This window comes from Arvicanthis niloticus, chromosome 10 (assembly GCF_011762505.2).
Source record: "Arvicanthis niloticus isolate mArvNil1 chromosome 10, mArvNil1.pat.X, whole genome shotgun sequence".
Lineage (NCBI taxonomy): Eukaryota > Metazoa > Chordata > Mammalia > Rodentia > Muridae > Arvicanthis > Arvicanthis niloticus.
Window position 1 is genome coordinate 28,295,463 of NC_047667.1, and position 26,071 is coordinate 28,321,533.

The 26,071-nt window shown below is 38.8% G+C and overlaps 1 long non-coding RNA gene across 2 annotated transcripts; it reads left to right on the forward strand.

Moving 5' to 3' along the window:
• The first annotated feature begins 12,205 nt into the window (after positions 1 to 12,205).
• On the forward strand, positions 12,206 to 25,753 carry LOC143443676 (uncharacterized). 2 transcript variants are annotated; one of them, XR_013112851.1, is made up of 3 exons: positions 12,206 to 12,572; positions 23,205 to 23,366; positions 24,224 to 25,753. It is a non-coding gene; the product is annotated as an uncharacterized LOC143443676 (long non-coding RNA). The 2 variants fall into 2 exon arrangements; XR_013112850.1 differs by lacking the exon at positions 12,206 to 12,572 and adding an exon at positions 13,619 to 13,699.
• The last annotated feature ends 318 nt before the right edge of the window (positions 25,754 to 26,071 follow it).

Below are 26,071 nucleotides of genomic sequence, written 5' to 3' on the forward strand. Positions count from 1 at the left end.
AAAGGTAAACACCAACCTATCCTCAAAGAGTTGATCTATAAGAGTGGCATACCTGTAAGATATACTAGTTTGAGGGTGGCACAAAAGTTTTGGGAGTAAGAAAACAATATCTGATCAGACTTAAGACCAGCTCTATGGGATGGAACCCATCCTTGACACTGCTTGAGTTATCAAGAACATGAGATGAAATAGGCCAGGGACCTGGAAGAAAACCAAATACTACGGTTTTACTAAAGGAATGTGGCAATAAAATGAGTCCTAATGACATTCTGCTATACTCACAGAGCAATGTCTTGCTCAGCCATCATCAGAGAAGCTTCCTTCTGTGGTGGATGATAGCAAATACTGAGGCTCGTAGCTGAACAGTGTACAGAGATTCATAAACCTTGGAAAACTCAATCCTAAATGGATGTCTACATTAAATCCTTCCCCAAAGGCCTCTTGGAACTGAAAAAGAGACAGAAAGTTTATAAGAGCCAAAGGCCACTAAAGAAATAAGACCTTCTAAACATAGCAGGACAGAAGAACATGTGAATTCTCAAAGGCAACATGTTCAGTGCTGCCACTGGTCAGGACCAGATGAGATCCCAGTGTTGAGAAGAAGTAGACAAATGTCCCATCCCTAACCTAGAAGCTCTCTCCAATTGCTAAAGTCTTGTATAGGAAAAGTCTTTTTCTCCAATGGAGTCTTACTGGGTATACAAAACACTCTGAAGACTAGCCCTAATTTATTGTAATATTTGAAGATTCTTTGTCTCATAATGTTTTGTCACAGCATTTAAAAAAAATAACCTTACAGGTCCTTTGCATATACATCATGGTTCCCAACTTTGTGTTTTTATGGGATCTGTGTACATGAATGTGTGGTCACCGTATGTGTGTTTCTTGAAATTTTTGTTGGTTCTTTTTGTTGTTGTTGTTTGTTTGTTATGTAATATTTTGGTTTGTTTGTTTATCTTATTATATTATATTTAGATGTTTGTTTGCATTTTAATGAGAAAGAGAAAGGGTGGGTATTTCAGCGGGTATGGAAGAGGGAAGGAGTCAGGGGAAAAACATAATCAGAATATTCTGTATGAAAATGAAACACATTCAGAATATATTGTATGAAAAATCTATTTTCAATAAAAATTGATTCAGTTGCCAGATAAATGCTAAATAGGTACAAGCAGTCTCACGTGATCTCTTTATATTTTATCCAAACATGGAATGATTGACTTGGGATTTGGCAACCTATGTGGGAGTCTGATTCAAAGACATTCGCCTTTTCTTTGGAGCCATCAACCACCGTTGTTTTTCATCTTGTTGGTTAAGACCATGTGGATTTCCCCATGCTTGTTGATATGTTAATTGGTGATATCAGTATGTTGGTTTTGTTCAGGCAACTACAGTCTTGCTCATATGTATATTTCCCTGTCATGTCTCTGTTCTTATGATCTTTCTGCTCACTGTTCCAGATATTCCATAACTCTCTGAACTTTCAATGCAGGGCTTTCATTGCAGGTATACTAGTTAGTATTGGGCATTCCAGAGTCATTTATTCTCTGCATTTTGACCAGTCATAGTTTTTTGTAATCATCTTCACCTGGACACTTCTACATCCAAACAATGCTAAATGGACTCCGTATGTGCATGTGTGCAGTGTGTGTGTGCAGTGTGTGTGTGTGTGTGTGTGTGTGTGTGTGTGCAGTGTGTGTGTGCAGTGTGTGTGTGTGTGTGCTTGTGTGTGTGTGTGTGCAGTGTGTGTGTGTGTGTGCAGTGTGTGTGTGTGTGCTGTGTGTGTGTGTGTGTATGTGCAGTGTGCAGTGTGTGTGTGTGTGTGTATGTGCAGTGTGCAGTGTGTGTGTGTGTGTGTGCAGTGTGTGTGTGTGTGTGTGCAGTGTGTGTGTGTGTGTGCAGTGTGTGTGTGTGTGCAGTGTGTGTGTGTGTGTGTGCATGTGTGCAGTGTGTGTGTGTGTGCAGTGTGTGTGTGTATGTGCAGTGTGCAGTGTGTGTGTGTGCAGTGTGTATGTGTGCATTGTGTGTGTGTGTGCAGTGTGTGTGTGTGTGTGCATGTGTGCAGTGTGTGTGTGTGCATTGTGTGTGTGTGTATGTGTGTGTGCATTGTGTGTGTGTGTATGTGTGCATTGTGTGTGTGTGTGTATGTGTGTATGTGTGCATGTGCATTTGTTTGCATGTATGCATATTTATGTGTGACAATAATAGTTATGGATGAGATCTTGAGTTTGGGAAAGCAAAGAGGATTAAAAAAAAGGAGGTAGGTTGGGAGTGACATAGGCACTGTTCATTTACAAAGCTCTCAAAAGATATAAACTTATTTGTATAAGAGCATGGTTTAGGAATGTCATATGGCATTTACATTGACACTCCCAAATTCTGATCGCATGATCAATGGCTGTGTGAAAACTACTCACGTTTAAGAAAAAAGAGAGCTGCCACAAGCTGTACCACACTTTCGGGAGCATGCAGAGTACTTTTTTCTTCCTGGTGGGTGTTTCAGACTCCTAGGCCTCCACTGACACCCATCACCAGGATGGCTGTGATAGCCTCAGCCATGAGGCTTTTAGATTTGTCTCAAGCAGGAATGGTGCATCAAACACAATCATAGGTGCAGTCATTGGTATTGTTTGGGGGTAATACCAACTCCTGTGTGGAAACTATGGGCAGCAAACAAAGGTCCCTAGGAAAACTGAAGGTTCCAGAAACACCCCTTCTATTGTTGTCTTGTGACAAACAGAGAGTAAACTCGCTGCATGTCAGCAGAGCGGCAGGATGTGACTAACCCAAACAATACAGTGTGTGTTATCCCTCATTTCTCTGACCTGGGCTATGATGACCCTGAAATACAGGATATTCTTTTTAAAACTGCCCATGAACCCAATAATGATGCTTTAGTTGAGAATCGTGGAAAATTCTGCTCATATTGGAACATTTATGTGGATGAGGCTGAGACTGCAGAAAAGTATGTGGCTCACACAGCAAAACTGATATGACCACAGTCCCTGCTTACTTCAGTTACCTAAAGACACAAGCTACTAAGGATGCTGGCCACATGTCTGAACTAAATTTGCTTCAAGTTATAAATGAACCCACAGCTGCTATTCTGGCCTCTGTTCTAGATGAATTCTTTAGATTCTTTAGAAAAGTTATTGTCATGCATGATTTGATATTTCTACCTTAGAACTTAAGAAAGTTGTGTTTACGGTGACATCCACTTTCAAGGACACTTTCAGAGATGAAGACTTTGATCAGGGCTTGTTATGACACATTGTAAAGGAATCCTAGAGAGAGAGAGATGGGTTAATTTGAATTAAGGTGGCATGGCTTAACTGAGGGAAGCTTCTGATAAAAGTGAGATCCTTTTCATCTTCGCAGACTGACCTCAACCTGCCATGCTGTGCAATGGATGCTATGGACACAAAGGTAGGAATATGAAGATGTCCCAGTTTGAAGGCACTGCCACATATATAACCAAGAGAGCTATTGTTCTATACCTGGAAGTTATATAAGATGCAGAAGTCAGCAGAGTGACAACCACATAAGAGAATGATCTTTGTTGGTGGCAAGACCCAGATGCTCAAGGTTCAGTAATATTTACAAGATTTTTTTTTCAAAACAGGGATTCATTGTGTAGTTTTGACTGTCCTGGGGCTCACTCTACAGTGCCTCAAATGTATAGACCTGCTTGCCTCTGCCTCCCAACTGCTTGGATTAAAGGTGTGTGCCACCACCTCCTGACTACAAGATCTTTTCTTGGTAGAAACCTGTGCAAAGTTGGCAATCCTTATGAGGTTGCAGCAATCAGAGCCTCCATTGAGGGAGGTGTGTTGAATGGTGGTATAACAGATACACTACTCTTGGGTGTCTCTCCTGTCTCTGGATACAGAGTCTCTGACAAGTGTCTTTACTAAACTTTTTGAATGGGCATCACTATTCCAACTAAAATCAACAATTTTTGGTTGCACTTTCTGTAGTTGGAACAGAGTCAAGCAGAGATTAAAGTGTGTTCAAATAAGAGAGGGAGGGAGAAAGGAAGGGAGAGACAGAGAGAAAGAGAGAGAGAGAGAGAGAGAGAGAGAGAGAGAGAGAGAGAGAGAGAGGAGAGAGAGAGAGAGAGAGAGAGATAATTAGGGAACAACAATTTTCCTCCAGACCCTCATGGAGTCCTTTAAAGTTACATTTGACATTGACTTCGATACCCATGGGATTGTACATGTTTCTGCCAAGTACAGGGCATAGGATGTGATCAACTGATTGTATTCCAATCTTTTGCTGGATTACGCAAAGCGATATTGAAAATATGGTTAAAAGGTGGAGAATTGTGCGGAGGAAAACTGGAAAAAGAGTAGAGGAGTTGCAACAGATAGTAAGCTCGGAGAAACGTTTTATTCACAGAAACTCAAGGACCATTTGCCTGCTGACCAGTGCAAAAAGCTAAGAGACTCTGGAAAGACAGAGTTCTGCTGTCTTTAAATAGAAAACACAATGCAGACATCACGTTCCACTCGGCACTGATGCTCTTCAAATGGTATTGAAAAGATGGCATTCAAAAGGGATGCTCTGGAAGTGCTGGTGCTGTGGGACAGAAGGAAGTTTAAAGGAGAAGAAACAGTAATAACAGCAGTGCATTGTGAAGGCAAAAGGAGAACAGTTGCTGAGGGTTGGGAGTGAAGGTACTTCCTGGTCAGAAAGGGACAGACTGCGGTCATTTCACTGTGTTGTTGAAGTGGTCTCCATACTCTCCTAAGATGTTTATTAGGAAATTCATTTATTGGGCAATAAATCCAAGTTCACAATGTTCTGTTCCTAGCTTGTTAATTTTTCTGCTGCATGTAAAGAAAGTTCAAAGTAGGTGGACTGTTTACTAATCATAAATATATACCACTAGCTTGTGTTGAAATGGCCATATTTTCAAGGGGGTGGTGAAACTCATTTCAAATCTAATGAAGATAGTCTGGCTTGGAATGAAATCACCCCATCAGATACTTGTTAGCCTAGAGTAGGACAACCTATTTGTATATGGACTTCATCCTTCAACTGAGTCTCTGCTAGGTATGCCATCTGCCTGTGCTTTATTTGTAGGCATGGAAGCCGGATCAGTGGAAAGCAGCTAGGTTGGTAATAGCTTTTTAAATGAAATACGGTAACGATGAGCAATATCCTCATAATCTTAAGGTATACCTTTCTAGCTATCCTCTTGGTTGGCCTGTGTTTGGCACACTTCCCATTTTTTATGCATTCTGGATTTGAAAATAGTATGAGGAAATTAAAAAAAGACATATTATATGTATGAATACAATGTCTATATAGTCACACACATAAAATATATATAAATAAAATGTTTATATATCTAATATATATATATATTAAGTACCTTTACACAATAAATTTTATTTTCTTTTTAAGATATAGATAATAATTTCATTATAAGCTTTAAGTTAAGCCTGATTGTTTGTGCAAAACCACTCAGAACAATGTTCGACAGAGAGAAGAGTAACAGTGTTTAGCCATATGTTATATGTATAAAGCATAAGTCACAGATGCCCATGAACCATATATTAATATGAATGATCATCATGTTTGAACTTAAGGAATAGAAGAATAAAAGGGTTTCAGGTAAGCCAGTATTAACATGGAGCCTTAGTATGGATATGATTTTATCTCTTCTTGATCTCTCATACCTAGAAGAACACCAGCTGATGTACATACACAGCTCCAGCTCTGGGTCTGTTCTGAAGTTCATGAAGTTGTGAGAGTGAGGCTACTACATACAGAAAATGTTCAAAAAAATGTAAACAGCATCAACTCTCCATGTTGGCAGTGTTCCATGGTGAAGCTGCCAAAAGGAAGCCAGAAAACAAACAAACAAAAAACTGGAAAACATAGAGTAAGTGATGTGATAAAAATTCATGGGGGTTCTATCCCACCTTTGATCATTTAGTACTCAGGTAAAAGACACAAAACGTTTAAATTTATAATAAGACTTGATAGCACTAGATCTGGGAAGGTATCAGCCTTCTAAGCTATTTTGTTCTACCTCCCTATTAATCACCCCAAGATATAACTTGTCATGTTCTGCCTGGGCTACTCTTACTCAAATTGGCCAGCCTTCATGGCCAATTATCACAATCTCTTGCCCCATAGGGTCTTCTCCTCTCTCTTCACTCTCTGCTCTCTTTTCTCCTAGTGGTCTCTGTCTCAGACACCCAGGCCTGGGAACTGCAGCTCTGGCTAACTCTTCTGCCCAGCTATAGGTTGTAGGCATCACCATTCAACCAATCATTATAAATGAAGGAGCAAGGTTATATAGCATCACTTGGTGTACATGAGAATCTTCTTCCTGGGGCAACCAGATCTTGGAGAGTCGGTATTTAGCATTACAATACAAAACGACAGACCACACTTCAACAAGTAAGGCTAGAAAAATATTTTTATTTCTATAATTAGGTTTATATAGATTAATCCTTTAATTATTTCATGATTACTTTAGGAGAAAATATAAAATTAAACTCGTTACCACACAGTAGCTAGCTGAAAGTATAGCCATATGTAAAATCAAATTAGCAAATTCTCTGCATGAAAAAGTTACAGGTGCTTTTTTTACAAGCAGCGGTGCTTAATTTGTTAAGACATGCTTGCTTGTGTGGAGCTGGACTCTGTGCGAAGCAATGTGTGCTGTACTGAGAGCATAAATTATAAACTCAGCTTCATTAGCAACCTGCTCTTGCCAACTTGCCTCAACGCAGTTATGTAAATGTTTCAATGAATTTTGAATCCAGAGAATAGAGTCATTCATCCGGAAATGACTATGACAATGTGATGGACCAAAAAGGCCATGATAACAAGGTCAGCAGAGGCTACCCACCAGCAGCTCTCGGGTTGTGTTTTGTTTTGTTTTGTTTTGTTTTGTTTTGTTTTGTTTTTTGTTTTGTTTTGTTTTGTTTTGTTTGTTTGGTTTGGTTTGGTTTTTTTTTTTCAGATTTCACTCATAAGGCTGAGGCATTAGTTATATTTGTGAGCATTTTAAAAAACTCAGAGTACCATAAAAGTGAAATAGATACTAGATTATCTGGGACCATTTTTTTTTTTCTTTAAACAATTTCTCCCAAATCCTGGGAAGATGATATTTGTAATTATCTCCCCTCTAGTTGATTTCTTGCTAAAAATGTCAGGCTGCACATGTCAGCTCACACAAGTCCTGATCATTTATGTTTTGGCTTTTGTAAGCTTACATGTTGCTTAGATCCAGACAGATCAAAGGTTGAAAATCTCATTTGTGTCACCTTATAGCTGTGTTTTGAGGACACCCTTAAATCTATCTTGCCTTAAATATACTATGAGTTTAATAATGGCTGCTATGTAGTTTTTTTAAACTTGAAGATACTATTACTAACATCACCGTTACCTACCCTAGTATCCTCTCTTTCCATCAGTCCACTCAAATTGAACAGAACACCTAGCAATCTCTCAAAGTCTATAGGCATGCTCTTGCATCAGGACTTCTGCATTGTATATATTCTACAGGAAAAAAAAAATGTTATTCACTGCAAATCCCGTAGTTCTCTTCTTTATCCCATTCTTTGTTTTTCTCCACTGACATGTACCACTAGCTCATAAGTATGTATTTTCCTTATTTAGTTAGTGTAGTGGGTTTGGACTAATGCAGCTTGTAATATGCTAATTTGGGTCTCCAAAATTGTTTGCTTAAGAACCCACACGTCTGCACTGAAGACACTGAAGGCTACCCCTAGTTGGTTCTGATTGGTAAATAAAGTTGCCAGCAGCCAATGGCTGGGGAGGACAGGCAGAGGTGGGAATTTTGGGATTTCCAGACTAGGGAGGAAGGAAAAAGGAGATCCACTATGCCAGGTAAAGGAGAGGAAAGATGCCTCGCCTGAGAAAGTGTGGGACAGAAAGCATAGCCACTGTGTAGGAGCCGGGGGGGGGGGGGGGGGAAGAGGGGCTCCAAGAGGGCTGCCCGATTGGGTCCAGAGCAGCAAAGATGGAATATAGATTTTAGTATGTAATAACTTGAGAATATTGGAGAAAGGTGAATTAGCCACGTAGAGGTTAGGAAGTGGCCTAGTCATTGAACTGTTTAAGGCATATCAAAAATATAAAGGCTGTGTGTGTGTGTGTGTGTGTGTGTCTGTCTTTTATTCTGGAACCCAGAGCATTGGGGCAGGTAGTGGGGAACACGCTGTTGCCGCAACTGGGATTAATGTAAATATTTAATTGGGTACTGTTAAAAGCTAGTTTTTGTTGTCTATCCTAATGAAGAAAATACAAATTTCACAACTTTAGAGACTGAGGGTTATTTATTCGATACATTTCAAAAGAGACTTTTGGTCTTAACTACTTGACCTCAACTATTTAACATGTAAATTTAGTAGACTAAGAAATGATTAATGAGGTTTTGTTATCTAGCAACTAACCCATCTTGAAGCTAAGGACAATCAACCTTGGCTCCATTTCCAATAACCATGAACAAAACACTCATGAGTCCTACAGCCAGTCAACAGCCTCATAGGAAAGCATAAATACATCAAACACACACCCTGAATTTGCACTTTAATATGTGACCTAGAACACAAAGTTAAGAGCAATGTAGGTACCAACAGTAAGTCTAAAATCTAGCGCAACGGAGCAGTGGTGTAAAAAGTGAGCGTCTTTTTGCTAAAGAAAAAAAACCGGCTTTCTCAGAAACTTCCTAAGAATCGGCCAGAAAACTGAAAAGAGAATGAAACATCCTTGCTGTCCTTGCCCACTCAATAGCAAACTTCAAAACTATATAATCATAAATGGTAATCATTGAAAATCACGAAAGATGAAGACAGCAAGAAAGACTTGAGAAAAAAAATCTGGTCTGCTTATGATGAGCATATGCAAAGTGAAATTAAAATGAATTCTGCTTCGATGTGCGAAGTAATGGCTGGCGAAGTAACACTTGCTATAAGCTGAGGAGAAAATTACTTAGGTCTGAAGAAGCAGAAGCTCCTCTCCCCTTGCATTATTGGTAAGCGCTGTGACACACACACTGCTTTACGAGCTTCTAACGTACAGAGTCAGTATCAAGGCTCTAAATCTTCCTGCAAATGTAGAATTTTAAAGCATAAGTGGCTATTTCATAGTAAATTACATCAGGCTTCTCTGATCTTTTGAGAAAATTCAATTATTTCTTAATAATAGCGCTAAGGTTGGATAAATCAGACCATGTCCTATCTTCATAGACCCTATTTCTCCTTTAGGAAACACCCTTTATGAGGACTTTATTCAAATTCAGTCACTTAATAATCTCTAGCTTCCATGACATCAGCTGCTTCTTAAGCTTCCTTTATGTCGTTCACGTTATTGTAATAATGGTTTTCTCAATCGCATTCTGGTTATATGCACCGGTCATGCTCTGAATATAAATGAAAATAATTCACATTAATCCAGATATGAAGGTTGCCTAGAGAAGATTCCATTTTTCTCCAACATTATAACAGAATAATGAAAAGGAGACACCGATTGCTATGTAATTAAAGGCTGCTTTAATATGGTAGCTTCTTCAGAGCCCCGAATAGCAAGCTAATATTAAGGTCCCAACACTTACTAGATATGTGCTCCCATTATTTAATATAGCTACAAAATAATGGGCCACGGGAGAGTCTCACACCAATAAGATTCTCGTTTCATATGTCAGAAGCAAAACGAGAAGGCCCTACTTGAATTATTAAAATATACCTCATCCTATATGTCTGAATAAACTTTGCAAAATTCTGAAACAGATATAAAGACAACCAAGAGAACAGATTCTTGAAGGCCCAGCTCAGGGGAATGGCTGCCCACCTACGAACTGAGGAACAAGAAGTGGGTGTCCCATGCGCAAGCCTGCTCTAATATTCCCCCATGTTGTGTATCCTTAACTGCAAGAATGGAAAGAGAGTAGGGAGCTAAGGATGAGCAGCGTCTGCCTGACAATGAGTCAAGGAACAACTCTACAGAAGTCATTTAATCTGGAGCCGGCATTAGCTCCTTCCTCTTAAATTTAAGAGAATAAATTTCAAAGTATGACTAAAAACTAATGTGATGCTAGATTTCAAGTAATAAGATACTTATCACTCAGTTTTCCTGTGTGCTTGTGATGTTCTGAGCTGAGTGTATATTGTTACTGCCTGGGAATAGTACATGGCAGCTGAGAATACAGACTCTAGAGACAGACCATCAGCAGAAAAATAAATGTTCAAGGCCTAACTTCACTACAAAGTGAGTTTAGGGCCACTTGGGAATTTACTAAAACCCTGTTCAAAATTAAAAACTTGAAAGGGATGAGGAAACAATTCAGTGGAAGAGCACCTGTTTAGCACTTACGGAATGCTTAGTGTAACACAAAAAGGAAATTAATGTTAAATGTAATTTATTGGGTGTGTGGTGGTGCATACCTGTAATCCCAGCACTCAGGAGGCTGAGGCTAGAGGTCACAAGTAGGAGGCTAGCCTGACCTATACAATGTGACTGGATCCAAGCAGACCCGAGTCACTGACTGAAACCCTATTGCCCCCAAATAGGGTAAACTAAATGTTCTGAGTACAAAGGCAACATTGTTACTCCCTGGCAGCAAATATAACACAGATAAAAGGCCACCTGCCTGATTAAAGCTCAGTAAAATGAAGCTTCAAATTTACCATTTCAAACTCAAAAAAAAAAAAAGTTTTGCTGATGGATAAATGAAGTAGTTACAAATATCTGTTTAGAGTCTATTGGTGAAGAAAAATATGTATGAGAAGTTACATATTTGGGCCCTAAAGAACACTCTAGAGAATTTAATAAATATTGCACAAAATGACAAGGTTCTTTGCTACAAACATCTTTTAAAATGGCATCAGTTTTCATTTTCTGTCTCCTCTCTGTTTGTATCCTCCCACCGTGCACATCAAGGTAAGGTGCCGCTCCCACAAGGTAAGGTGCCGCTCACCCACTGCCTGTTACTTGGATCCCACTATAAATTTGAACGAGTATGAGTAACTTTAAAATTACAACTCTTGATCCAATACATCTCTGAATTTGTTTTACTCTGTGTGCTTTATGATAAGCGTTTTACTAGTTGTTTGAAGTTTGATCTGGCTTTTCTGGCTGTCCCAGCGGCCTAGCAAGAGTACCTGCATGTGTCTTCACCTAATCTGGGCTGTTTGTTCAAGCTGCAAACTGTACCAGTTAGAACCCCATAGCACTGTTACAGCGACAGAGCACGACCCAGATTACCTACCACTGTGTTAATACCAGTGGTCTCATACAAAGACAGCTGCTTTTTACTTTCCCGTATTGATATTCAGATGCAACAGACACAAATCACATGGCCCCTGTGACACTCTCCTTGTCTTCATTTTAAATGAATACAATAGCTACAGTCCTTCATAAGCACACAGCTGGGGCCATTCTCCCTGATTCTCCACACAGCCACATAGATAACAAGATTGTCGGGGGCGGCGTCACTCTTGTTTATATTTGGGGAGGTTGGTAAAAATGATGTCTTTATTTATAAGACAAAAGCACACTACTACATTACTATTTCTTTAGTGGTGGGAAAAAAAAGTAGAGTTTTAACCACTCTCCTTTGGGAAGCATAAAGACTGTCCCTCCGATTACAAGAACAAATGTTGCAATACAGAATTGTTTACATGTGAAAACAAATATATAGCATATGAGAATAAAAGCCAAGATAACTTATTAGTAACACCTCTTTAAGAAAGACCAACTATAAAGTGCCAAAACTATTTCGCAAGTGTGTAAATACAAAAAAAAAAAAAACCCAACCAAATAAACAACAACAACAACAACAAAACCCCTCTTTCCTCGTGGCCCTGTGGCCCTTTCATTTGGTTTCATCCTCTCCAGTCAACAGCCTGAGAACCTAAAACTTACTGTAAATCGTAAAACCTGGATCCCAAGTACTGTCTTAACCATAGAGCACTAGCTAACACCTACAAGAAACAAACACACCCTTTCTTGGAACGATATGCAAGAGATGTAACAAGCCGAGAAGAGTGGCGGGTGGGGCGTCAATAACTGGGGAGGGCTTACTCTTTATGCAGATGAGCAGTGAGGAACTGAGGTACAGGATGAAAAGGTAGGCAGTTTTCTTGAGCTTCATGGTCTTACTTAGAAAACACCCTCTGAAGGGCTGCTGAAGCTATCCCTGTGTGGCTCAGAGAGGAGCAGGTGCCTCAGAGAGCCAGGATGCCACCCCTGTCCCACCTCTCCCAGAGCTCCTCCACAGACATAGATTCAAAAAAGCACTTCTGATTCATAGCATCTTACAGACACAGGAAGACCGGTAGCCAGTCAAACCTGGAGCAGATTTTTCCAGCCTGGATTGGATTCGTGCCCCCTCAGGCTTCGCCTACCAGTTTTCTTCTGTGAACAATGCCTCCTGGAAAGGCTTTATTTTAGAATACAGATTTTGCTTGCTCTTAATAGAGAAATTAATTTCTTGTGACAGTCTTGGCACATGATTATTGTGATGTGGCTACTTTTAAAGAAACACTCTATATTTTTGTATATTACATCCTCTTTCAAGACTCTGCTTATAGGTAAGTAACTTTCTGTTTCTAAACACTACAACGACAGTTCAGTAGGGCTTTTGCTGTTGATAGGGTAGAAAAATTGCAAGAAAAAAAATAAACTATCACATAAAATTGGCTAGAATTATAGAGGCTTGGGGGTAGTCTTTCTTTCAAGTGCTTACACCTTTGCTCATGAAATTACATCCTCCAGGATTTCTTAATTTTTTAAAACACAATTAATTAATGCAAATTAATAGGTGCAAAAGAAATTCTTTAACTAGAAATGGAATGCTGAATTCTGTCATCAGTATTTGTGCTAGTACATATCTATGCTTTTTTATATAATAAATGTTGGCTAAGTAGCTTAAAATGACTGATTCTGTGTAAATCTTCATAGTTCACTTAGATGTTTAATGATGCTGCAGCATCTATTTTTGAAGGTTTTATATTTTCTGCCTATATATAAGAAGGCCATGATATATATATATATATATATATATATATATATATATATATATATATCAAAAAGGGCAAATATGTATTTATAATTTTATTCTGGGAATTATACTCATTAAGTGGGTTATATAAACCTGGGTAACATCTAGTATAAAACAATTTTGCCTGGGACCTGAACTAGCAGTAGGTGAGACATTTCTGCTCTGTGCTTTTTTTAAAATTGCATTGCTCATTTAAAAAAAAAAAAAAGCTTTTTATTGATTCTTTGTGAGTTTCACATCATAAAACCCGACCCTGCAATGTGGGGATGATGTTTTTGTGCAGTAGGTAAAGATTATCTGTATTATTCAAATGCTGATTTTTATACAAGGCAGAGAGTTGAGGACAGGCCAGACTTGAACTTTGTATTGTTATTTTTATGAAGCATCATCTGTGTCTGTGTTTTATAAACATTCTTCTCCATCACCTTCTGATTGGTCAATAAAGAGCTGATCAGCCAATTAGCTGGGCAGAAGAGAATAGTGAAGGACCTGTGTGTGTGTGTGTGTGTGTGTGTGTGTGTGTGTGTGTGTGTGTATCCAAGGCAGAGAGAGGAGGAGGAGGGCCTTGAGAAAGGAGGAGAAGGGGTGGCCATGAAGGAATAGGTCCAGGAGGAGTCATGATGAGCAGGTTGCCACAGGATTTGCCATGAGATCAAGGTAAGAGAGCAGCTCGACACACATGGACAGAGGGAGCCAGGGAGAGACTCAAATTGCAAGTAACACAGGCAGGGCCTGTGGCAGAGAGGCAAATGGTTTAGAGGGTTAGAATAGCCCGGAGCCTGCCCAGCTTAGGTTTGCAGCTTGCTAGTAAAAATGGACATTAAAATTTTAAAAAGCCAAAGAATTGTATTATACCACTCAAACTCTCCATTCCCTTATATCTGCCCTCCACTATTGCACTACAATATACTGAGGCAGTGTCAGCTCTCTTGGTCTCATGCTTACCCACACCTATACCTCCAGAGCTAGCGCCACTGTGATGTGCAGTTGAGGCATGAGGCCTACTCTGCAACGTGCTCTTTCTGGGCCAGCTCTTTCCCTCATACTCTCAGAGCTGGCTTGACATGGTCTTCACAATCAAGGCCAGCTTCATTGTGCTGCACAGGAGCGGTGTAGTGCTTGCTCTCCTGATCTGCTACAGCCAGTGAGACTAGCTAGACAGCTCTCATGACCTGAGGGCAAGCTCTTCCAACTATCACAGGGGGTGAGTGGGGAGTGCATTACCCCTGGACCATGCCATCTCATGACAGAAGAGTGGCAAGGACAGTTCTCCTACACTCATGCCCATAAGGGCTGGCTCACCAGCACCCCCTCCACCAGGGCCAGGTTTACTGTGCTGCTCAGGTGAGACGTAGGGTCTGTTCTCCTGAGTGCTCTAGCCAAGGAGGGGCAGGGCAAACATACCAACTCTCATGACCCCAGGGCCAGCTCTGTCAGCCACTGCAGATGGTAAGGGTCTGGGGAAGGGTGAAGGCACCCTCTGCATCCTTTCCACCTGACACCTCACAGCAGATGAAATTCAGGGCCAGCACTCCTGTGCTCTTGCACTCAGGGCTGGCTCACCTGTGCCCGACAACCTCCTCTGTCAGCACCATGTGGTGTTGTGGCAAGCAGCAGGCCTGTAGGTGTCTACAGCCTACCTATGTAGGATGGCAGCAGGCAGATCTATAGAAGTCTTCTCACTCCTGCACCACATGGAATGGAGGCAGACAGGACTGTGGAGGGCACTTTCCTTGCCTGTGCTGCATGGCATGGCAATTGACAGATCTCTGGATGTCTACCTCTTCCCCTGATGCCAAGCTTAAAATTTTTTAGCAATGACATTCTCTGTTCTTTCTCAGATATTTTATTAGCTAGAGCAGAACTGACTCATTGAAATTTTTAGTTTTATGTCAGGACTTATATCTGTAGTCTAAAATACCAGAGACTGAGGTAGGGCAGATCACAAGTGTCCATGTGTTCAAGACTAGATCTGACAACAGAGCAAGATTATCATATATATATCATGGTAGTAAATATTTTTAGAGATCTTTTCTACTTATCACAAATAATTTAATTTAGAAAATTTAATTCAAAATGATTTCAAGTTACACAAGTATTTTTTCTGTTTGTAGTCGTTTTGAGATGAGAGTCTCCCTATGTTGTCTAGATTGAGCTTGAACTTCTGAACCTTTGCTGAAGCATCTGGAGTAATGGGGTTTACAGAAATTGAGTAATGGGGTTTACAGAGATGCACCACTGTGCCTGGCTTTGCATAAATATTATATATTTCTTGCTCTAATATCTGCATTTTTCCATTTGGAAAAATAAGATGTAGAGTAAGCAAATTATATTCTGATTTTGTAATAGCCATTTTCCTACAGTCTACAACATTATTTTTATTACTATAATAATTATTGTAATTATAATGAAATTATTATAATGATTATAATAATTATTATTATTAAGTGAACTGTTACCATTCCATGACTCTAGATCTTTTCTAAGAATCTCATTTTGTGAAATCTATATGTCAGACTAGCATGATCAACCTATTCCATAGGACTGAAATCTAAAAAACTGGCCACAGGTAAAGCCAATACACTAGAGAGGACTAAATCTTAACCACTAGACCACCAGGGAAGTATTCAGCTGATCTAGAAAGAAGATGTGTGGTTTGAGGCACAGACTCTAATGGTAATAAAATTCTCTGTTTTTTTTTTCAGTTGTGTCATAATCACAAAATTAAAAGGTGTAATTTTCAAGACAAAAAAGTATTAACATTAATCTGGAAAATATTATACAAAGAATACTTCTAGGAATTATACTTGTTGTATTTAAAAATAAAAATTAAAGGACTAGGCCATAAAACAGATGAGTGAATAGCTTGTCAGTCTTGAGGCCAGTCAGGAAATTCTTTACAAAATATAAGTATGAATATATCATGATCTGAATGTTTATGTTTCCCTCAAAATTCATAATTGAAACCTAATCACCAGTGTGGTATCATGAAGAGGTGTGTCCTCTGTGGACCTTCCTGGAGAGTGCAGTCCTCTTGTGGGTTTTTGTTTTTTTTGTTTTTTGTTTTTTTAATGTTTCAGGTATCAGATTGATAGCAGCTTCACGGAAGGAATTTGGGAATGCTCTCTTCCTCCTCCTCCTCCTCCTCCTCCTCCTCCTTCTTTGACTAGTTTAAGAACTGTCTGTAGACCTTTGGATGTCTGGTAGAATTCTGCTACAACTCCTTCTGGTCTTAGACTTTTTTTTCTGGAAGGCTTTTCATAGGCCCTTCATTACTATATTACTTTTTCAATCTCCTCATTTGCTATGGGTCTGTTTAGGGTGTTGGTATCTTCTTGGTTAATATGGTGTTTTAGCTGCCTCTAGAAAATAGTTCATTATTTAGATTTCCCAGCTTAATGGAATTCAGAGTTTCAAATATTCCCTTATACTCTTGAATTTTTTTGGTGTCTATGATAATGTTACCTTGCTCATTTCTGATTCTGTTAATTTAGGTTCTTTGTTTGTTTGTTTCTGTTAGTTGGTCTAATGGTCTGTCTTTTTTTTTAATCTCAAGAAACGTTAGATTTTTTTGGATTTTGTATTGTTTTCTTTGTTTCTGTTTTGTTAATTTCTGCTCCAATTTTTATTATTACTTGACATACAATGAGTTTAAGTTTGTTTTGTTTTTGTTTTTCTTACTTTTTGACTTGTATCATTAAACCATTTGTTTGGGTACCTTCTGGTATTTTAATGTGGACATTTAGAGCTATAAATTCTTCTTTTGGGAATACTTTTAGTGTATTCCAGAGGGATTGTTGTATTCAGTGCTAGTGAAATCAAGGTTATTGGAGGGGAGTCAACAACCACTAATTTACTAAACCAGCATGATCCCCAACAACATTATACCTTATACCCACAGACTCATATATGTCTTCACTCCTGTGATGGTTTGTGTATTCTTGGCCCAGGGAGTGGCACTATTTGGAGGTTTGGCCTTGTTGGAGTAGGTGTGTCATTGTGGGCATGAGCTTTAATACCCTAGTCCTAGCTGCCTGGAAGTCAGTGTTCTATTAGTAGCTTTCAGATGAAGATGTAGAACTCTCAGCTCCTCTTGCACCATGCCTGCCTGGATGCTGCCATGTTCCTGCTTTGATGATAATGGACTGAATCTCTGAACTTGTGAGCCAGTCCCAATTAAAGATTGCCTTTTATAAGAGTTGCCTTGGTCATAGTGTCTGTTCACAGCAGTAAACCGTAACTAAGACAACTCCTCATCAAGGAAAGTTCTCTTGGCAAGGGATGGAGACCACTACAGAAAACCAAAACTAATCAAAATGCAGAGTTGCAAAGCAATACATTTACAAAACATACCCACACCTAAGGCAGAGAGAACATTGCAGAAGGGGGCAAACAATTGTGAGAGCCAGAGGTCAAGAAATTTGCTGAGATTATATTTCCTAGTACCATTGGAAGCTATAACTGCAAAGTCTTACCAACATGTCTGCCCAAATGTGAGCTGAACAAGGATGACATCAGCAAACACACCAAAGTGAACATCGAAAACCCAATGAGGCCTCCACCCTACACAAAGAAATACAGGCAGCTGAGTAAATCTGGAAGTGAGACGAGACGAGATGAGCTCACCAATTGATTGTTCTGTGCCAGATGGTCAACCCAGAAAACATACATACAAGTAACAGCATATGGACTCAACAGGTTGTATTTAGGAATATATATGCATAAACAAATACATATATGCATGCGATAAAAATTAATAAAAATATTGGGTATGAATCGAAGGAGAATTAGGTGGGTAACATGGAAGGATTTGGTGGGAGAAATATATATAATCTCAAAAATAAACAACTGTTGTGGATTGCCCTGGTGCTGTTGATATTTTGATGCTAATTCCACTTCCCCAAGGAGGGCTGCCTCGGACCCAGAACACAAAAGATAAGACATAGATACAGACACAATTTCTTAGCTACATAGGGGAGAAAAAAACCTAATGTGAGAGAGCAAAGATGATTGATAAGTATGATTGATAAGTATGCAAGCACTATTCTAAAACAATATTTCAGTCCCTGTTGAAATTGTAGGCAGGTGTACGTAACACTAAGCCTGAAGTTCCTTGGTGACTGCAGCTGAACATCTGGATAATGTAGATGATTGACAGGCAGATAAGTGTTAGGTTCTCCAAAGTAAGCATTACGCTCAGGTAATGAAGACGCACTGAACGATGGACTCTTTCTGATCATTTCTAATGCTCATTTACAATGAACATATACATGATTGAGACACATGAATGCTTGATAAGTATTTTCTTGGGCTAGAGTCACTTTTAAAACAGAGTTCTTAGACTATAAATGACAAGTTTCTTTAAGAAAATAAAAAAAAAAATCCATCTAAGGCCCTATATAAAAAAAATATTTCAGCAGAGCATGGTGGAACAACTGTGGCTCAGGGCCCGAACACTAAGAATTACATGTATATTCATCAGGACCATGGCACTGGAATAAGTTACTTATGGTAATTTTTCCCGTCACATTTCAAGGGGAGCGAGTCAGAGTGGCCACCCTAGGGAAAGGCAGTGTTGCCTTGAACTACAATTCAGAAATATAGCTATAAGACAAAAAGTGATAACTCCCTCAAAAGGGGTTAATGTGCTTCTGTTACATCAAAGAGGGATGGACCTGCCAATTAGAACAAATGCCTGCTATATAGCTCAAGAAAGCTGCAAATGTTTTATATTTATACCTTTAAACATTAAAAAATTTTAAATAAAACAGTATTGTCTGGCATTAACATTTCTGTGTTCACAAGAAAGCTTTACTGGGGAAAAGTCATGTCTATTTGCACCACTGTCTGTAACTGCACTCACATGACAATGACTGAGATGGGTAATGGACTAGAACTTTACAGAAGATGTTCGCTGATTCTTGATCTAGGATATAAATAAGCTGTGGACAGGCAGATCTAATATGAATTATAATCAGAAAAGTTCTACAGCCACGAAACAGTGCTACCTAAATAAACTAGCAATAAATACTCTCCAGCTTATTCATGTATCACTAAAGTACCAACTGAAATAATGTAACCCTCCATACAGTAAAAGTTCCACAGCAGCATGGATCATGCTGCAAAGTGTGGAAGGAAGAGTTTCCTGAAACAAATTTCAAGGAATTTGTGTCAAAAATACTGTGTTAAATACAAGATTAAGGGAAGCCTGGAAAGATCAACTTACAACTTCCATTCTAGAGAAAGTACCATCATCTTACAGAGTGAAAAACAGAACAGTTTTCTGAGGAACTGCCAGATTGATTTCCAGAGTATACTCAGGGGAGCAAGTGTGGAGACAAAGTGTGGAGCAGAGACTGAAGAAAAGGCTATCCAGAGACTGCCCTGCCTGGGGATCCATCCCATATACAGTCACCAACCCAGACACTACTGTGGATACCAAGAAATGCATGCTGACAAAAGCCTGATATAGCTGTCTCCTGAGAGGCTCTGCTAGAACCTAACAAATACAGAGGTCGATGCTTGCAGCCAGCTATTGGACTGAGCACAGGATCCCAATGGATGAGTTAAAGAAAGGACTGAAGGAGCTGAAGGGGTTTGCAATTCCATAGGAAGAACAACAATATCAACCAACCAGATCCCCAGAACTCCCGAGGACTAAGCCACCAACCAAGGAGTACACATGAAGGGACCCGTGGCTCCAGCCGCATAGGGAGAAGTTAGCCTTGTTGGGCTTCAGTGGGAGGAGAGACTTTTGGTCCTGTGAAGGCTAGATGCCCCAGTGTAGCTAGGGAATGCAAGGGTGGGGAGGGGGGAGTGGGTGGGGGAACACATTCATAGAAGCAGGGGGAGTGGGGATGTGATAGGAGATTTCCAGGGGGAAATGGAAAGGGGATATTCAAAATGTAAATAAAGAAAAAATCCAATTAAAAAAAAAGAAAAACAGAACAATAACCAAAGCTAAAGCTTTGATGCCCACCCATCCTGAGATAGCATTGTGCACTTATGACTTCACTAACTGAGCATGTGTTTAATCAAAATCATTTGTTAGTATAGATAGTCTTTTTCTTAAAAAAAAGATTTATTTCATGTATGTGAGTACACTGTTGCTTTCTTCAGACACACAAGAAGAGGGCATCAGATCCCATTATAAATGATTGTGAGCCACCATGTGGTTGCTGGGAATTGAACTCAGGACCTCTGGAAGATCAGTCAGTGCTCTTAACTGCTGAGCCATCCCTCCAGCCCTATAGATAATCTTAGAGTTCAATTTATGATTGCCAAGTTCAGGATTGCGTGAAAGTGATCCCTTAGAAACCATGTATTTTTAGTTTTGCTATTTACTAGGGAGAGCATAATTTGGTATGATACCTTCTCAGGATACTGGAAAGTGATAGAGAGTTAAAGCTCTCACTCCTCACACAACCAGAGACCCCAGTGTGCGAAGGTACTAGGTGACCAAGCTCTCACGCTCTACAGGAGCAAGTCTACAACGCATTCTACTCAAGCACAATAAAAATAATGAAACACAAAAATCAGCATTTTGCTTAAATTTGGATTTTTAAATAATTTTCAAAATTGTTTTATAACTTAATAACTATGACAATGTGTATATATTAATGAAAAGTATTTAAAGCTTCAATATAAAGAGAAAAGTAACCCAAGTGAGCAAAATGGAGGAGAAATAGAATTCAACTCAGCTAAAAACATGAATGTAGATCAGTGTCATTCAAAATAAGCTATTAGGAGACTTCCCAGAAAGGAAATAATAACACACACACACACACACACACACACACACACACACACTGTGTAGCACTTCCTACTACATAAATAAATATAATAAAATGTTATTAATAAAATAAACTATTTCCAGTGCATGCAAACACATAGAAAAAAAAAAAAAAAACAAGGAAAATAAGCCTGGCTTCCCTCAGGGCCAAATGTGATAGGGGCTGGGCTTAAAAGTAAATTAGACAAGAAAGTTAGTGTTCAGCATGATAATAAAAAACAAAACACGACTGAATAGAATTTCTTTCCTTTTTATATCTGTATCTGTCTTAGTTGGGGTTTTCCTGTTGTGAACAGACACCATGACCAAGGCAACTCTTATAAGGACAATATTTAATTGGGGCTGGCTTTACAGGTTCAAAGGTTCAGTATATCATCATCAAGACAGGAGCATGGCAGCATCCAGGCAGATGTAGGGCTGGAGGAGCTGAGAGTTCCAGGTCTTGTATTCCAGGCAGCTAGGAGAAGACTGGCTTGCAAGGAGCTAGGATGATGGTCTTAAATTCCACACCCTCAGTGACACCTACTCCAATAAGGCCACACCTCCTGATAGTGCCACTTCCTGGGCCAGGCATATTCAAACCACCACAATATCTATAATAAGAGGGAGACACTCAACTCATATAACTTACTTTGACAGAGCTCCAATGTGACACCTGATAGAAGATACCAACAGAATGGAAGGAAAACATAATAAGGTCATAAAAGAATCTAATTGTAGTGATTTTTGGAGAACGTTAGTCTTCCATGTTGAAAATAAAATTGAACAAAGAAAGAAAAATGAGACTTACAAAACAACCTGCCTTGTAAAAGCCATTTTCTAGAATCTTAGAATATAATGAAATTGTGTACTATGTTTTAGAAGACTTGAGAGATTCAAATAAAATTAAGAGAAAGTTATGAAAATGTAATGCACAGAAGAATGTAAAATAGTTTCCAGCAGTTTTCCCTAAAGAGGGCTTGACACTTGCCTGTAATCAAAGTGTTCTAGCGTGGGCCACACAGTGAGTTCCAAATGGTCTTGGTCTAGTCTCGTCTCAGTGAAGCAAAAGAAAACACGACTTTCACTACTCTGACTAGGAATCAAGGATGAATTATTATTATAAATCACTTGAGTTATTTAAACAAAAAATCCAAAATAAATAAATGATGTAGCATCAAATATTTTAGAATTCTCCAGACTTTAATACCAAAAGAAACGTTATACAAATATTAATAAGTATAAGGTGATTAAAAGGCAAACAGCAAGGCTGGGAATGTAGCTCAGTTGAAAAGTACTTACATAACATGAATAAGGCCCTGGGTTCAATGAACGACAGAATCCCATCATTAAGGAAGTAGAGGCAAGAAAGTCAGAAGTTCGAAATCTATCCCAAGCTTCATAGAGATGTTGAGTCTAGCCTAGGCTACATGAGAGCAGAGGAAAAGGAAGGGGAGAAATGGGAGAAGAGAAACAATGAGGAGGAAGAGCATGAGGAAGAGAAGGGGAGGGGATAATCTCCTTAGTAAGGCAGGAATATGAGTTGCTTATAGAAATTAATTACAATGCATTGTGAGCATCTAAGTCCACCAATCCCAGAATAGCATATAGGCAAAGATTAAAAAAAATTCACACAGCCTGTTTCCTAAGATAACTTTCAAAATATGCTATTTCTATCATTGATATATTTTTCCTTTCTCGATTTTTCCAGCTAGCAACCATCATAGTATTCACCTGCATCTTTGGTCCATGTATATCTTTTAGAATTCAGGTCTTGATCTCTTACTAGTTCTTTCCTGTAACTTTTGTCTGCACTAACCTGATTAAATCTATCACAATTCTACATCTTCTCTAGCTAGAAATTATAATGCATTTTTTTTTCTTCCAAAGCTACAAACAACCCCAGGAAACAAGACATAAAAGCACAGCAGAACACTTTTCTTTTTTAAATACTCTGTTCATTATCATCAACAGTTCTGCTGTACATATTGTATGTCATTATCCTCTCAATGCATTTGGAACACCCGTGGTTTAGATGCCTTGGGTCTATAATCATTTATTTCCTAAGCTTCACTTAGGTAATGTGCACTACTCAAAAAAACACCTTTCCTAACTTTAAAATTCTGTGTCCTGTGTAGAAGGTTATTGATGATTTCATTGTAATCATAAAAATTTAGAAAGCAACGTGGCTTTCAAAGGAATACAAGTTAAATGTATGACTTGATTATTTAATAGAATATTGATAGGCTATTTATATACTGTTTTAAATTATTTTATTTTAGTTTTGACAATTTCATACATTCGTATAAGATATTATTTCACCCCAGCTGGACCCTTTTCTTCCCAACTAGTCACCTCCTAACTTCATGTCTTTTTTTTTTTTTGGTACAGATATTATGCAGGTAATCACATGTGCAGTTTGTTCATGAGTGCAGTAGCCATGTCATAAAGAAACAACAGAGTTTTAGTGAATGCTGTCCCAACTGCCCCAGCATCTGGCTTCTATTGTTTTTCTACTTGTTCTTCTGTGGTGTTCCATGGGCACTGAAGGAGGTAAGATGTATCCTGTTCAGGGATGGACACTCAATAGTCACAATACTTTTACTGCTTTGAGTCTTAACCGTTGTTCATTGTAAAAGAAAAAGTTTCTCTGACAAAGGTGACATCAGCCATCAATATTTAAAAGGCAAGTAGACTATCTGTCCATTTAGCAATATATCAGTATTAGATTCTCTCCTAAGGCTTCAAGACTGAACCCTAAGCCCCATTCAGCTGTTCTGCAACCAGGGAAACATGAAGCAGAGATCGAACACCCACTCAGCAGAGGAGAGACAAGAGTTCTATACCATGAAAGACTGCCAAAACTCTAACTCTAATTTTATATGTCCTATGACAAAACACAATGATTAATAACCAAAATAATAGATCTTCACCAAAATTTTCTCTCCTCACAGTAATGTCCTCCAAGAAAAGTAACAATGATTTAAAAGAAATGATTAATATATATATATATATTATATATATATATATAATTAAGGAAGTCAAAGAGGCTATCAGTAAATGCAGGAATGAAGTCTCTGGAAAATCAAACAGCAGAATGAAATAGCAAGAACAATTCAAGATATGAAAATTTAATAAAGAGACAGAGTCCTCGAGGAAAAGCCAAATGAAAATTTGCCACTAAAGTCCGTGGCTCCACAGCCATGAGCTTTTGAGCAAGCTCATAAAACCAGAAACATATTCACTCCTCTGGGGTAGGGCTTAAGTCCATCATAAAGTGATTGATTGTCTCCAGAAAGAACATCTATGCTACTATCGAAACAGTGGGTGTACGTTGCCTATCAGATCTGTACTGTAGTATTTAGGGTAAGTAGCTAGGTAAGACTGTTGATTATTTCTCTCCCAAACAGCCTCCAAAGCACCCTCTGACACCATGGACACTATACAGTTGGGAGGAAGCCTGTGGTTCGGTTCCAGCATGATTTCTCTGTGTCCAGTGGATATGGTATCTTCATGGTAAAATCACACCATCATGTTCAGATGGGCAACTGTGCACAAAGTTCTTTATGAATTTCAATACATACACATAAACACATGTGTGTACATGCGTACACACAAATCTGTCTTAGTTCCTTTCACATCAGTATAATAAATACCTAACTCTGTTTAACCTTATAAGAAAAGGCATCTTATTTAGTTCATGGAAACTGAAAGCCCAAGATAGACAGCACAACTGGTCCAGCTTTCCATGATGGCTTAGTTGAATCATGGCAGGAGCATGTGAGGGAATAAAAGATCACATTTCCAAAGAGGATGCTAGAATAGGAGTAGGGGTGGAACTACGCTTGAAAAAAAAAAATCACTCTCAGGAAACATTTCTTCAGGAGACCATCATTTCCTTCCAAAGGAAGCAGCCCCAAGAACCAATAACTTCGGGTTACTATTGCTGCGATGAAACACCGTGGTCCAAAAGCAGTTTGTGGGGGGAGGTATTTTTTGTTGTCGTTGTTTTTGGTTTTGTTTGTTTGTTTTGTTGCTGTTGTTGAGGTTTTTTGTTTTGTTTTATTTTTGGCTTATACTTCCATATTGCTGTTCATTGTGGCAGAAAGTCATGACAGGAACTCAAACAGAACAGGAACCTGGAGGCAGGAGCTGATTTGCAGGCCAAGGATGGGTGCTGCTTACTAGCTTGCTCCATGACTTGCTTAGATAGAATTCTTATAGAACCCAGGACCACCATCCTAAGAATGGCACCACTCACAGCAGGCTGGAGCCTCCTCCATCAATCACTAAGAAAATGCCTTACAGGTTTGCCTCTAGCCCCATCTTATGGAGATCTAAGCTGAGGTTCCCTCCTCTCATATGACTTTGGTTTGTGTCAAATTGACATAAACTATCCAGCACATCCGCTCACCTCTCACCAGGCACTAACTTTAAAGGTTTTCTCAGTTGCCCTATGGTCACTCTAGTTACCAGCCTCCAGTGGTAATCCTTTGACAATATAAAGACTATCCAAACCAGAAAAGCAGCGTGAAAGACAGCACGTATATAGCATGTATGTAACATTTAGAATGCAAAAGAAGAGATAATTATGCACTCATTTTATATTTTCATGAGGTATTATAAGAGTTTAAAAAGAAATAATTTTATGTAGCTGTTCCACGAGCAAATGGACATCTAGGATAAAGAGGTTTTTTTTTTTTTTTCATAATATGACAATTTTTCATGGAGTAAGAAAAGGCTCCTTCATGTCTTCTGCTAGTGAGAACAGACTCCTGAAAGTTGTCCTCTCCACTCCACATGTGTGCTACAACATGTGGCACATACAATAAATATAATTTGTAAAAATTTATTGTTTGAAATTTATGTGACCCTGGAGTCTGGGTTCTTTGTTCAATTATATTTTGTTTTATGTAATTTCTAATTCCTATATTTAGTTTTAAAATTTTGTGACAAATTAACAGTAAGTGTTTTGCAGATGGAAAACCTGGCAGTGGTCAGTTTGTCCATTACAGCATCAACTCTAGGGACTTGATGATTTTGTACAATACACATTTTGATTAGGAGGACACATTTTATTGAAAATTGTGTCACCTGGGAAAATAACCTCTAAATGCACAATTTTAATAAAAAATATGAAAATGTTTTTCCAGACTGAAAATATGTGGTTTTGATTGACACTAATAGTTATTCTTTTATTTAAAAAAAGGTTTTAAAATAAAAAATATTTATGAACGTGAATAGCATTTCTAATTCTT